We start from the raw sequence: 13,772 nt of genomic DNA, 5'->3' as shown, positions 1-13,772 counted from the left end.
GTGTCACCTGCCTATGAAGCTATTCTCTGCTTCACAGGCAGAATTAGGTGTTCCCAGAGCATCCCATATAATCCTCAACTAAAGTACCCAACATACTAGTCTACAACTGCCTGTGTCTCCCAGAAGACCAGGGACAGCAAACGGGTGGCACATGTGCCATGATCCCTCTCCTACCTTCATGGAAGATTGTGTTAATTGATCACTGAGTCCAGATGAAGCCTCAGAATTCTTCCCAACACAACCCTCCAGGCAGCCACTACCAATTGATTGGATCTGAAACTCAAGTTGAAACCCTATACTATTTTCTAATTTCCTTAAGGGAAGAAACCATGCCTCATTCACCTTTGTATTGCTAGGCCTAGGGCAAAGTAACTGGCTTAAATTAACTCAGTAAATGCCTGTTGAATAATGACTTTGTTTACCAGTGAGTTAGCACTTAAAAAATAAATTTTCTCGTGTTCATATAAGATCCTCATAAACAATATAATTCCGGTAGTGGCAAGAGCTGGTCAACTGCAAGAATTGTGATTAACATTAGAGAATAATAATTGACCACTACTTAAGAACTTTCTCCTCCTGTTTCTGAACAGAGCTCCCTGAGGAGGCTGGCCTGATTGGTCTTGGTAGTCACAGCCCCCATTTGATACATATAACATGTATGGCCTTAGAGGCCTGGAGTCATTGACTGCCTTCCCAGTTTTATGTCTCCTAAATATCCATTAGCTGATAGTAATTTTAGGAGGTCTAAATGCCAGGGTTGAAAACAGGTCTGCCAAAGTTTTATCTACAAGAAATCTGTATCATGAAGATTGCTTCCCCATGGAACACTCTTCAGAGACAGCCACTTGAACCAAAAAGAAAAAATTCCTAGAGACTAATTTATTATCACACTCAAGGTTTGTTAAAGATAGCCCCTGGGGACTTCCCTGGTGGCACAGTGGTTAAGAATCCACCTGCCAATGCAGGGGACACGGGTTCGATCCCTGGTCCGGGAAGATCCCACATGCCGCGGAGCAGCTAGGCCCGTGCGCCACGGCTACTGAGCCTGTGCTCTGGAGTCCTAGAGCCACAACTGCTGAGCCCACGTGCCACAACTACTGAAGTCCATGTGCCTAGAGCCCGTGCTCCTCAACAGGAGAGGCCACTGCAGTGAGAAGCCCACGCACTGCAACAGAGTAGCCCCTGCTCGCCACAACTAGAGAAAACCCACGCGTAGCAGCAAAGACCCAATGCAGTCAAAAATAAATAAATAAAATGAATTAAAAAAAAAATATATATATAGCCCCTGGAACAAGTCTAGGGGCAGCTGCAGTTATGTAAAGGTCAAATTAGGGCTGGCATCATCACTTAATTTTTTATTAATTATCCCTTCTTTGTGTATCTCTATCAAATGGATATTTCAGATCTTAAACTTAATCAAATCTCTAATGTTACTCTTGCAGAGTCACAATGTGCATAGAACAGAACCTGCAGAGGCTAAGAAAGTTAAGATAGAGCAAAGTCCCCCTTGTTTCCATAAGTAACTTTCAGAGGCCTCATCAGAATTCCTATATCCAAACCACATTCTGGGGCTTTGTGAAGGTGCTTTGTAAAATGGAAGCAGCTAGTAGTACTTAGCTGGAGGTAGGTGATCAATAAATGTTTACTGGATGGATGGATGTTTAGATGATTGGATGGATGGATGGATGAATGGTTGGATGGATGGATGGATGGGTAGGTGGATGGAAAGATGGCCTGTAATTTTACCTGTGGAGTAGCTAGAAAACAAGACATCCTATCTCTTGATTCAATTTCCTAGAAACCAAAAAGAACCTGGCAAAATCAACAAGAGAGCCAACACTTCAAACAGAACTCAAGTTAAGTCATAAGTAAACTTACTAGGCTCAAATTATTTTCCAGGGAAAGTATCCTTTGAATATATAATTCAAGAGATTACCAAGGAAGACTTAGATTCTGCCACCAGGGCTAATTATGATTACTGACTTGGATGTACTTGTATATAGCATGACTGCCATAGCAATACTGTAGGACCACATAATGCAGTCCTCTATATCCATCATGGAGCCTAGGGTTTTCCCAGCTGGGAAACTGGTACCGCATCAGCTTCTAAAAATAGTTACTCTCTCAAGTTAGAAAAGGCCCAGTGAGAAGAAAAAGTTGGCTATCAGAAGTTCCTAGATTTTGTTCTGTGTAAAGAGCTTATTAATTCCTTGGCTTCATTTAATCAGCAAGACTAATAACATAGCCAATATTCATTAAGCTCTTACTTTGAACCAGGTAGTGTACTCAGCATTACACAAGCATCATCACTTTTAACTCACAAAAGAATAGATGAGGAAGTAGGCATCCAGATGTTAGGTAATTTCTTGTGTTACCCACCTGAGACATGGTAGAGCCTGAATTCACACCAGCAACCTGTCTTCCTAATGATCAGAGCCCTCAATGAAATGAGTGTGCCCCCCACCATCTTCATAAAGGAAAGACCCTCACTCCCTAGCCCTTATTAGTTAGACATCTCCACACCACCCACAACTGCACTTAAAAATTTTTTAAATTTAAAAAAAAGGGGGGGCTTCCCTGGTGGTGCAGTGGTTGAGAGTCCGCCTGCCGATGCAGGGGACGCGGGTTTGTGCCCCGGTCCGGGAAGATCCCACATGCCGCGGAGCGGCTGGGCCCGTGAGCCATGGCCACTGAGCCTGCGCGTCCGGAGCCTGTGCTCTGCAAGGGGAGGTCCGCGTACCGCAAAAAAAATAAATAAATAAATAAAAATATTTCTCAACAAAGCAGAAAATTTACCTCATCTCATATGCTGTTCTTCTTTCTCCCCCTAACTCCTAAATTACATTTCCCGGGACTTCCCTGGCGGTCCAGTGGTTAAAACTCTGCACTTCCAATGCAGGGCGCATGGGTTCAATATCTGGTTGGGGAACTAATATCCCACATGCCATGCAGTGCAGCCAGAAAAAAAGAAAAGAAAAGAAAAGAACAGAACATTTCCCCAGGTCTGTTCTGAGGGGAGTCCCATAATAATATTTTCTGTGGTCAAATAAGATTGAAAAATGGTGGATTAAGCAGCTAAACAATACCTCCCTGCTGTAATACTTCTCAAGGTCTTTATTTGTTGATGTGCAGCAAACAGCTTCAAAAGAAGGCCAGGATATCATGTGTAGTATTTTATAAAGGTACCTGACTAGCGAACACTTTTCTTTTTTAAGATTTTTTTTTTTTTTTTTTGATGTGGACCATTTTGTTGTTGTTGTTGTTGTTGTTTGCGGTACGCGGGCCTCTCACTGTTGTGGCCTCTCCCGTTGTGGAGCACAGGCTCCAGATGCTCAGGCTCAGCGGCCATGGCTCACGGGCCCAGCCACTCCGCGGCACGTGGGATCTTCCCGGACCGGGACACGAACCCATGTCCCCTGCATCGGCAGGCAGACTCTCAACCACTGGGTCACCAGGGAAGCCCGCATGTATCTTTTTGAATTAGCGTTCTTGTTTTCTTCAGGTAAATACCCAAAAGAGAAACTGCTGGCTCATATGGTAGTTCTATATTTAAGTTTTTGAGGAACCTCCGTACTGTTCCATAGTGGCTGCACCAATTTACAATCCCACCAACAGTACATAAGCTTTCTCTTTTCTTCACATCCTCACCCACACTTGTAACTTTCTTTCTGTTTGAGTTTATAGCCTTAGAGGAGATACTAATAAGAAATAAACACACGACTATACAATAGTAATGAATTGTGACAAATGCTTATTAGTGTTTAGGAAAAGAGAGAATGTTATTAGTGCTTAGGAAAAGAGAGAATGTTATGAGTGAGAATAACCAGGAGAGGACTGGGGGGTGGAGGGGGCTGCACCTTCAGATGAGGTGTTCCGGAAGAGGGAAGGATGAAGGATGAAAAAGGCTAATGCTGACAAGCAAAGTAGGCAGAGGCCAGACCCACAGAGTACAGGAAGCCAAGCCACAGTAAGGACTTCAGCCCTTAGCCTATAAAGAAATGGCAGCCATTAAAGGGTTTTAAACAAGGAAGGCTCACGATCGGATTTCTGTTTCTGAAAAAAAAAAATCTTTCCAGCTACCATGTGGAGAATAGATTAGAAGGGCATAGGGAAAATGTACAGAGACAGGAGGCTGCTACAAGCTGCATGGCCTGAAACGGTCAAGTAAATAACAATTAGGTTTATTTCCAATCTTTCCACGTTGCCAAGGAATGGTAATGGTGTTTCCAAAGCAAAAGGGAAATGCAAGAACCTAATGCTTGAGAATGCTTAGGTATGTTTGGAAATCAAGCCTTCGCAAGCATTCCGCATGAGTCCCATAAAGATAAAGTCCTGTAAAGACCCCTTCCTCTCCCTGATTCCCCACAGGTGGACCCCGCTACATAGTCCTTGTTGGCAGAGAAGGGCAGCAAGGGCGTTCTGGAGTGCCCGGGGCCACACCATCTGCCCACCCTCTCTCTGGCTGTGTGCCAAAGTGAGGCAAGGACGCAGATGCAAAGTAAAAAGGATGGTATGAAATTCAGCAAGACGTCAGAGAGGTCCTTCGATGCAAGCACTCGGGAAGCACTCTGCATCTCAGGAGAGAAGCTTCCACGGTGAGAATCCAGGCTCCAGGGTGAGAAAGACTTTCCGCACACCCCAAAGCAGGCTGGAAATCCGCACCTGTGCACAGCCCTCCTGCATCTCGGCAAGGAGTCTGTCTTATGTGACATGTTCGTACCACATTCACCAGATAGTTTATCAGCTTTGACAGCACATAGCAAAGGGTCCCCGTCTCATTCTTTTAATGGTTCCCTGCCGCCACCCCACAAAAATTCTAATAAATCGTTTCTTCTAAATATAGGAGCTGATAAATCTTCCTCTTTAAATTGGAAGTCTAAATCTTCCGTAAAAATCAATATCCCCTAAATTTTCTCTAGAAATAGGAGAGAAAAATATAGAAATCTCCCCTGACCTGCAGTAAGAGGAAAGGCTACTACGTACCAAGTCTCCAGTCACAGTATATCCGGAATTTTCTCTTCTCTTCCTCACACTCCCACCCCACCTTTCCACAAACTGCTCCTCACCCTACTCCCTCCAAGGCCAGTCTTCTCAGCATAACCACAAATGAAGGAAGAATAAAAATTATACGTTACTATGTCTTTTCTTTCCTCTTTCCACGTGCCAGATTCTACACTCCTGACTTAACATACACTGTCACTAACTCATGGCTATAACATCAGGTGGTGTGCACTATTATACCCATCCTACAGATGAGAAAACTGAGACTTAGATTAAGCAATCTGCCCTACTCGCACACTGAGTGGCAGAGCCAGAATTGAACTCCATGTCGATCTAGCTCCAAAGGCCAAATTTTTAACCACTCTGGCTTTCCACCCAGGGAACTTTAACTGTCCTCCCAGGGGAATTTTTCTTTCAACTTTGGGCAAACCTATTAGCTCTTTAGATCTTGATGGCTGAATAAGAACAGAACTGGACGTCACTGCTCTTTCCACTACATCAAGCATCCAAAGGGAAATGACCCGGCTTCACTAGAAAATCAAAAGCTGGACGTCCAAACTAGACAAGTCAGCACTAATCCTTGCATACTCTCATTTTCTAAGAAAAACTTCAGAAGGAAAAAAAGTGCTATTTTCATTGCAGAAAAGAGCCACTGCTCTCTTAGCCAAAGCTAGCTATTTTCTTTTTTCTGGCAACCTCACTGACAAGTAAGAGTGCAGTACACAAGATTCTCATTGGATGAGTTACGCAGTCTTCCACTTGGTATATTTTGGTGTAGAGGGTGAGTCTGTGCAGCACAACCTCATTTCCTACAGGCAACCTAAAAGATAGCCTTGAGACTGCAAAAAAAAAAAAAAAAAAAAAAAAAAAAAAAGAGGAAGAGACAGAAACAGAGAGAGAGAGAATGAGAGAATGAAAGAAAGAGCTCATAGAAACACATTTCTGTTTCTCTCTCTCTTTTTCTCTTTCATGGAAACAGTTTCCAATTTGTTTCATAATTGCACTGAGTCATCTGGGCTAACAATCAGACCCTTTCTCAAATTCATCATGTTCTTCGCATGCAGGAAGATGAGGCATTTAAGAAAAATTTCCCCCACATAATCTCTTTCTCTTTGGGTAGTTGGATGGAGGTGGATTTGAAAGAGGTGGGGCAGAAATCTGGGAAATCACAGTTGATGAATTGCAAACATGTACAAGTGATGCACTGGGTGGGAGGGAGTGAAAAATGAAATTCCTGTGAAAATAATACACATGTCCCAGGGAAACGAGCCACACATTTTTTATGAATCAAGAGACCAGAGCTTTCTTTATATGTGCGCCAAACAGCATTCCTGGGTAACGGTTCCATATCTCACGAGGTGTAAGCCACTTCACTCCATCTTATTAGAAACATTCAAAACAAGGCAAGTATTTTGAAACCCATAAAATTTATGGAATTTTAAGCACACTAAAGACAGAATGGACGAGGGACTCCTCTGTTTAACTGGTTTTAATTTATATTCACTTTAGCAGTTTAACCCGCCTTTAAAATCCAACCAAGATTTGAAAACATTAATAACTATAAACCATTAATAACTATAAACTATCTCCCACTTTCTCAACAACCATAAAAGTCACTTGCTTAAAACTTCAAGGACACAAGAAAAATGGTTCCCAGAGTCCCTAGAAAATTGCCTATAACCTTTGTCACTCACCCGATTACTTACCCACCTCATGGGCCATTTGAAAGGCAAGAGAGGCCTCCAGCTAGTGGGCAGCACAGCTACCAGCCTAAATATTCCCTAGAAATTCTAGACAGCAGTTAATGAGGAGAGAAGTGATCAAGGAAGTCTATTTATACTGAAGTCCAAGAAAATGAGGCTGTGCATGGCAGCAAAGAAAGTACACTCTTCAGAACAACCAGGACAAACACCACCATGAACTGAGAGCACAGTTTTAAGTAGCTTGGAAGAATTTCATTTTTCCACTTACCCAAGGTAAGACCCAAAGGGAAAACTCGATTTAAATATTTATTCTTTTACTTCAGCAGTGCTTCTACACATGGCATACTAGGTAGAGTTTAAAAAAAAAAAAAAAGCAAGCAAAGCAGTGTAAACCATGGCCACTGCCCTCAAGAATCTTAATTAGGGCTCAGAAGTTCAGACGATAATATTAGCAAATCTTTCCAGGGCACTTACAATGTGTCAAGCACTATGCATGCTATCTCATTTAACCTTCCCAACAATCCTACATGGAAGATACTATTTTTACCCTTGTATATGCCCAGTCTGCAGATGAGGAAACAAGCTTAGAAAGGTAAAGTAACTAACTTACCCAAGGACACACAGAGGGTAACAGAGCTAGAATTTAAACATAGCCTGTCTAATTCTAAAGCCTCATTGAGAAAGTTAACTGCACTTCAGATAGAAAGACCCATTGTTAGTTCCCATTGTTAGTTCAATAAAAGCTTATTTTTTTCCAGGAACTGTTATAAGCACTTGGCATAAATTAATTCATTTGCTCTTTATAATAACCCTCTGAAGGAAGTACTATGATTATCCCCAACTTTATAAAATAGATGAGGAAACTGAGGCACAGAGAGGCTGAGCAACTTGCCCAGGGTCACACCTTTCATAAGTAGTAGAGTCTAAATTCAAACCCAGGCAGCTGGCTCAGGCTGTTCTCTTTGACACTGTGCTATCCATCTGTCAAAGCATGGTGACCCCAAGAGGTCCAGGAGGTTCTGGCTCCGTTAATAAGAATAACAGAGTCCAGAACCAAAAAAGAAATGTTCCACTTATACTCTGTGCTCATCTGACTTTAGGTGGGGCATTTCATTCAAGTGTTTTCACAATATTTTAAGGAACACATTGACAAATTGGAACTTTCCAGCAGACAGCAAGAAGGGGAGAAATAGGGAAACAAGGTCTTAAAACTATGGAGTAATTGGGGCTGTTTGGCCTGGACGGGAAATTCCAAGAGTACACATACCATTTTCCCAAAATGTCAAGAGGGCCCTGACTACCCTAAGAAGATGTGGGAAGCAGCCTTGGACCTAACTGTTCATCATTCATTTGTTCACCAATTTTTACGGAGTAGTCAACAAGTATCAGATAAAGGAAATGTTCCCTAGCTTAATCTATTACTCTTGCATTTCAGAAGTGGTAGATCTGTGCTCTGATCAGTGAGATCCACCAGAGGTGGGAAGAACTGTGGGCAGATATGATTCTTGCACTGCATGGAACACTGGACAGGTGACCTGCGAGCCTCTGCTCTGATCCATTTATCCCGTCTTGCACCACCACTATCAAAATCTGCCATAGAAATCCTCACAAATTACAAAAGAAGCAGCGCCACACCCCTCCCCTGCAAAAAGGAAGAAAAAATGTTTTCAGTGGGCTTTATGTTGAGAATCTGACAAGTTTGAACAAAGGTAAAACATACCACACTTAGAAAATAAGCCAAACAACTATTGCGTTCTAAAGCAAGAGAGTAATTACTTTTTTTAAAAATGCGATTTCTCTCCTCCACTTCCTCCTCAAATTCCTCTTTGATTAATGAATTTATTAGCCTATCTCACAGAGTTGTCTTTTTCCTAGGGTGTGTCTTGTTTGTTTTTCATGTTTTTACACTGAGTAAGAAACTGTGGCATCAGCCTCCTGGGTCTCCCTGGACCACGTCAGCCCTGGGCCCAGTTTATAGCAGCGGAGGCCACTCGCTGTTGGTCCCTCCAACAAAATGTTTTCCAGTTTCTGAGTCAGGAGAAACATCTGAGGTCAAGATCTATAAACACATTCCAGAATCTGAGCCCTTCTCAGTGAAAAAAGCAATCAGAACCACGGCAATGGTTTTAAATTTAAGTCAGACAATACTTCCCATGAACTACAGCATTCCTTGTTAAAACAAAGATGCATATGTATTTTCAGTACTACTATTAGTATGATGTTATTAAAGCTTTTTTCTTTTTTGAACAATGTATTATTTGGTAAAAGGTATAAAAGGCCTAAAAATCTTATGCTCTTTCAAGGCATTCTTCTAGACAGGATAATGAATTTTCCATAGGTAAAGAATATTTTTCCTGAACCAATTCTGAGAGTTTTTAATGATACCTTTTTTCTTTTTGTCCCCATCAATGTGACTGAGAGATTGGCATGAATCAGTCTAAAACAATTGAAATTAGCCAATCAAAAGGATGGTAACAGGATTCTACCATGTATCAGGAAAAGGCTTGGACCTAGGCTGCTCACTCTTTCAGGATGTTTTCTCGATATAGGCTTTTGTTTGTTTTGTTTTGTTTTTTAAAGAATGGTTTGGAGGAGTGAAAGTGGAGAATACACTAAGAAAAGAAACAAGATCTCCCGGCAAAAAAAATATCTTACTCCAAATTTTACAATACTATTTGAAACAGAAACACCATTTAGCAGGAGCTAGAATCACTCAGACAGAAGCATCCAACTCCACCCTGAATCTAGGAGCAAACGTATCAGTGGAGGGCAAGTCTCCATGGAGCACCAATGACCTCAGAACTAAGTGCAAAGAGAAATCATAGCAGGATTTGATGAAAGCAGTTCAGAGTGTCTATCTCCCATCACTTACCATTATCTCCAATTCCAGTTGGGACAGAGAGAGTCAGAGAGAATAGTTCTCTATAGGAATATGGTCTTCATACAAACAAAAGTCATAAATATACCCTGATAACCTTGGGAATGGAAACCTCTCAGGTCATCATCTCTCTCCCGCTTTCTTTGGGTTTGGGAAGCCAAAAGAGATCATAAAAAGACAACATATTTCCACTATTGTGGGATTTGAAGAGACCAAGAGATTATGACTAACAGAGTAAGATGATAATTATGTCTCCATTAGCACCACTAATGACAGGAAGAAGTGAAAGAGAAATAACTGGCAGTCTGAAAACCTTTTGTATATGATCCTGCAGCAAGATAGATAGGTTCCCTTGCAGTAGGCTTGCCTTCCTAATTATTTTCCTCCCTCCAAACCAATGAGGAAATCAGTCTGCCTTCAAGAATATACATTAACTGATAATGGGAGAGAAGGCCAAGAAAGTCTGGGTGGCCTTGGACAGATCTGGGAAGAACTCCATTGGCTAATGTGTGTGTGTTTAAACTGACCTTTAAGTGAGCACCAACTATATGTGAGGTGCTGCATTGTCTACTTGAATCTCCTCTACTAAACCTTTCAACAGCAGTGCCCCATAAATATCACCACCATGAAGAAAACTCAAGGCAAATGGAGGGTAAGAAATTTATGTGGCCACACAACTGGAAAAGAAGGGACCTGGGACTTGGGCCTACATGTGTTTGGCGCCAACACCTATGTTGTTTCTATTCTGCCTTGCTGTCTGCTGCTTCCCTTTTTTAAGAGACACTTCTCATAGTGGATGATCCACAGACAAGATCATCAAAAGCTGATGGGAAAAGCATTTCACAGCAGACTCGTAAGTATGCAAATTGAGGGAAGGGTGATATTTAGTTGTTTACTGATGGGACCCTACTGTAGACCACCCTGTTATAATATAAAACATATTTACCATGAATTTCTTCCCAGATGTGGATGTTGACAGTTTCTGTTGAAGCCAGGCGGTTTGTTTGTTTCTATTTCTCCACAAGTTTAATACAAAGGATTTTGCAAAGCCACATCTCAGGTTAGATCTTACGCTTTGGCAAACACCATATAAGATTGGTGTTTAATCTTGACAGCATCTCATTAGTGTAAATTAGTGACTCAATATTAAAACTAGAAAACAAGTGGTTAAGAGACCTCAGCTAAGACAAGATTCATTAAAACAATAATGACTTAATGCATGCTGTGCCCAGTTTCAAAAAGCTTCAAGCTCCCTAACCATTTTCTGGATGGTTTCTGTTCCAACCAGTTTCCATTTTGGTGTAAATCCATCAATCTCCAGTGAGGATGTGCCTGGGAAAATGAACATAACGTTGTCTACAGAGACCTTATTGCAATGTCAAAGTCAAGTGATGTCAGTTTAAATTACAGCTTTAAAAAAAGGCACTATAAAGACAAACGTCTCCTGGAGTCTGTCTGGTTGCCTAGAGCAAATGCTCTACCAAGTTGGATAGAGAAACCGGTTTCCATTTGCCTAGCAGTTTTCTCAGTGGTTCCAGTTTCCAAGAACACACTTGGCAGTGACAACATGTTCAACAAGCCAGTTAACACAACTGAGCACTGGGGATTCCAGAGACTTCTGATGTTCCACAGGGGATGATCGTTTGTACCAATCAATCAAGGTCTTTGCGCAAGTCATCCTCTATTTACTCCCACTAATACTAGAAAACCACAAGTTTTATTTAAAAACTTGCTAACTTCCTCAGTCAGAAGCCTCAACTTTTTCAACACCAAGGACCCCTTCCAGTATTCTTCCCCCATGGATACCATATTTCAAAAAACTCTCCCATGTGCTTATTACAATGAGCAGAACTGTGTACTTTTCTCAGACTCTGAAACACCAAAAATGATTTACAAACCCCATTACTACCTTAGTCCAGAGATACCAGTTTGGAAAGTTATAAGATTATAACGTGAAACAGGAACTAACAATAGTAATAATGCTTCCCGTTCACTGAGTGCTTACTATTTACATCAGGCATTGTGCATTACTTACATTATCCAATTTAATCCTCACCACAACCTTGTGAGGTGGGCACAGTAATTAGCTTCCTCTTAGAAGGATTTAGAAACATTGAGAAATTTGCCCAAGGCCACCAAACCAGTGGCAGAGCAAAGATTTGAACTCTACCCACTGTCTGACTTCAAAGCCACTTCTCTTCTCCACTCCACTGGTTCCCCTCTCTGTCACCCCCAACTGCATTTCTAGCTCCTTCCCACTCCCTTTGGAAAATATCATATGCACTGTGGCCACCTTGGGAACTTTTGGAAAGTTTCAAGTTATCATCTTATTCCCCTGACATCCGTATCAACAGTCTCTAAAGTGATGCTGCACATTCTTAGGGGAGAGAGAGGGAGAGAGAGAGAACACCTACAGCATCACAAGTATTGAAATCCAAGCGCAAAAGCATTGCCAAATAAGCGAAGGTACTGGTTCCCTTAGTCACCATTTACCTGCACCTAACTTCCTCCGCTCCAAGTAATAATGTAGGAAACTACCTCCTGAATGTCCCAGAGCCCCTCAAATATTCCCTTCTAAAGTCTTTTCTTTGAATATGAAAGGCAAAGAGGTTTCACTCTGACAGAGGATGCCTCTAGGTTTCTGATGAAAGCACCAAAGACAGCCACGGACAATAAACTCTGGGTAGTTCCCTCTTGCCACTGCCCCTAATTCCTCTTCTCACTACCAGGAGAAAAGAGAAAGTACCTGGGTGCGGTCGTGGTGGGAGCCTCCTCTAGATGTTCAGAATTTAAACCACAGGTTCTATAAGAGACCTAAATGTCTGCATGTAGATATACTTATTTTTGAAAGCATATGTGAATAATATAATGATGTGTGTGGAGGGGGAAGCTGGGGAGAGTAGAACACCCCGGGATCATAACAGTATGGTTGGAAGTTTGATTTCTACAAAACAAAAGTTTGATTTCTACAAATGATGAACCTCCACACACTTTTCCTTGTGTTTTCAGTTTCTGTTATAATATTTGTGTGAAATAAATAATCATTCAAGAGTATATTATAAACAGAGTATATAATTATGTGACACAAGTATAAACAAATTAGCTTTATAACATACCAGCCAAGCATCAGTCATTTAGAAAATTCTGAGTTAGGATGCCTATCTGGGGTTACTCACTTACCTCTCTCCACCTCAAAAGGAACTATGTCCAGTGGCAAGGTTCCTTTTGATCATGCCTCTAGGCCCAAATCTTATGGACAGCACACTATATCTTTTGGGAGCTTGACAAGTGTTCTAAAATAATAGAATGGAGGTATTCCACAAGTACTGCTTTCCTACTCTGCGGAGAAAAACAGCAAAATTACAATCACGGTGAACAAACATTGGATTCCTAACAACCCAGCACCACGAAGCTAAGCTGTGTACTGGAAAAAAAAAAAATTATTATTATTAAAAATATGTGGGGAAGAGCAAGATGTAGTTCACAGCATGCAAAGAGGAGAGAACACTGTGAATCAGATTTGCAGCGAAGACCTTCTTTCTATACTTTTCTGTAGGGCACAAGTCCCTCTCTTAGCAGGCCTGACAAGAGATAGTAAAGCGCAGTTTATCTCAAGGACTTGGCAGGATGGCACAGAGGCCAGGCACGCAGACACGCAGACACACAGACACACAGCTTTGGGCAGAAAGGCCAAAGCCGGCCTAGTCAAAATGGGTTGCAGGTCAGTGTGAAAGAACACTGGGCTGAGGGCAGTGTATTCAGATTCACCGAGGAGTGAGGTATCCTTGACAAATTAAAATTCTGGATTATTAGAAGTTCCAAATAATTAATAATAACCACAACCATCATTATCATAGTCGAGGTTTAGCCCTGCGTGAGCTCACAGGTTATGATCCTGCTCTAATACCTCTAGGCTTTCACTGTTCTAAGAAACAACTAGAATTTAGGAGCTGAGCATCTTTTCCAAAACACCTCTGTTGGTACAGTGGATTCAGAGGGACGTTCCCACTAATGCAGAGATTTCAAAACAGCCAGCTCGTGAACCTCTGCAGTCATTCAGTAGATGCTGTGTATAGAGGGCTCTAGGGGATCACAAAAGAAAACAGAAGAAATACACAGTTCTTGGCACTGGGATTCATGGTAAGGTTTCAGTAACATGATGATTTGATTCACATACTGCAAATAAAAGT

General features: G+C 41.7%; 1 protein-coding gene across 2 annotated transcripts in view; it reads right to left on the bottom strand.

Moving 5' to 3' along the window:
* Positions 1 to 13,772, bottom strand: part of ROR1 (receptor tyrosine kinase like orphan receptor 1) — a 409,006-nt gene that overhangs the window by 301,450 nt on the left and 93,784 nt on the right. The window lies entirely within an intron of this gene.

Source organism: Stenella coeruleoalba (genome assembly GCF_951394435.1).
Source record: "Stenella coeruleoalba genome assembly, chromosome: 1".
Classification (NCBI taxonomy): domain Eukaryota; kingdom Metazoa; phylum Chordata; class Mammalia; order Artiodactyla; family Delphinidae; genus Stenella; species Stenella coeruleoalba.
This window is presented reverse-complemented; position numbering and strand designations above follow the sequence as displayed.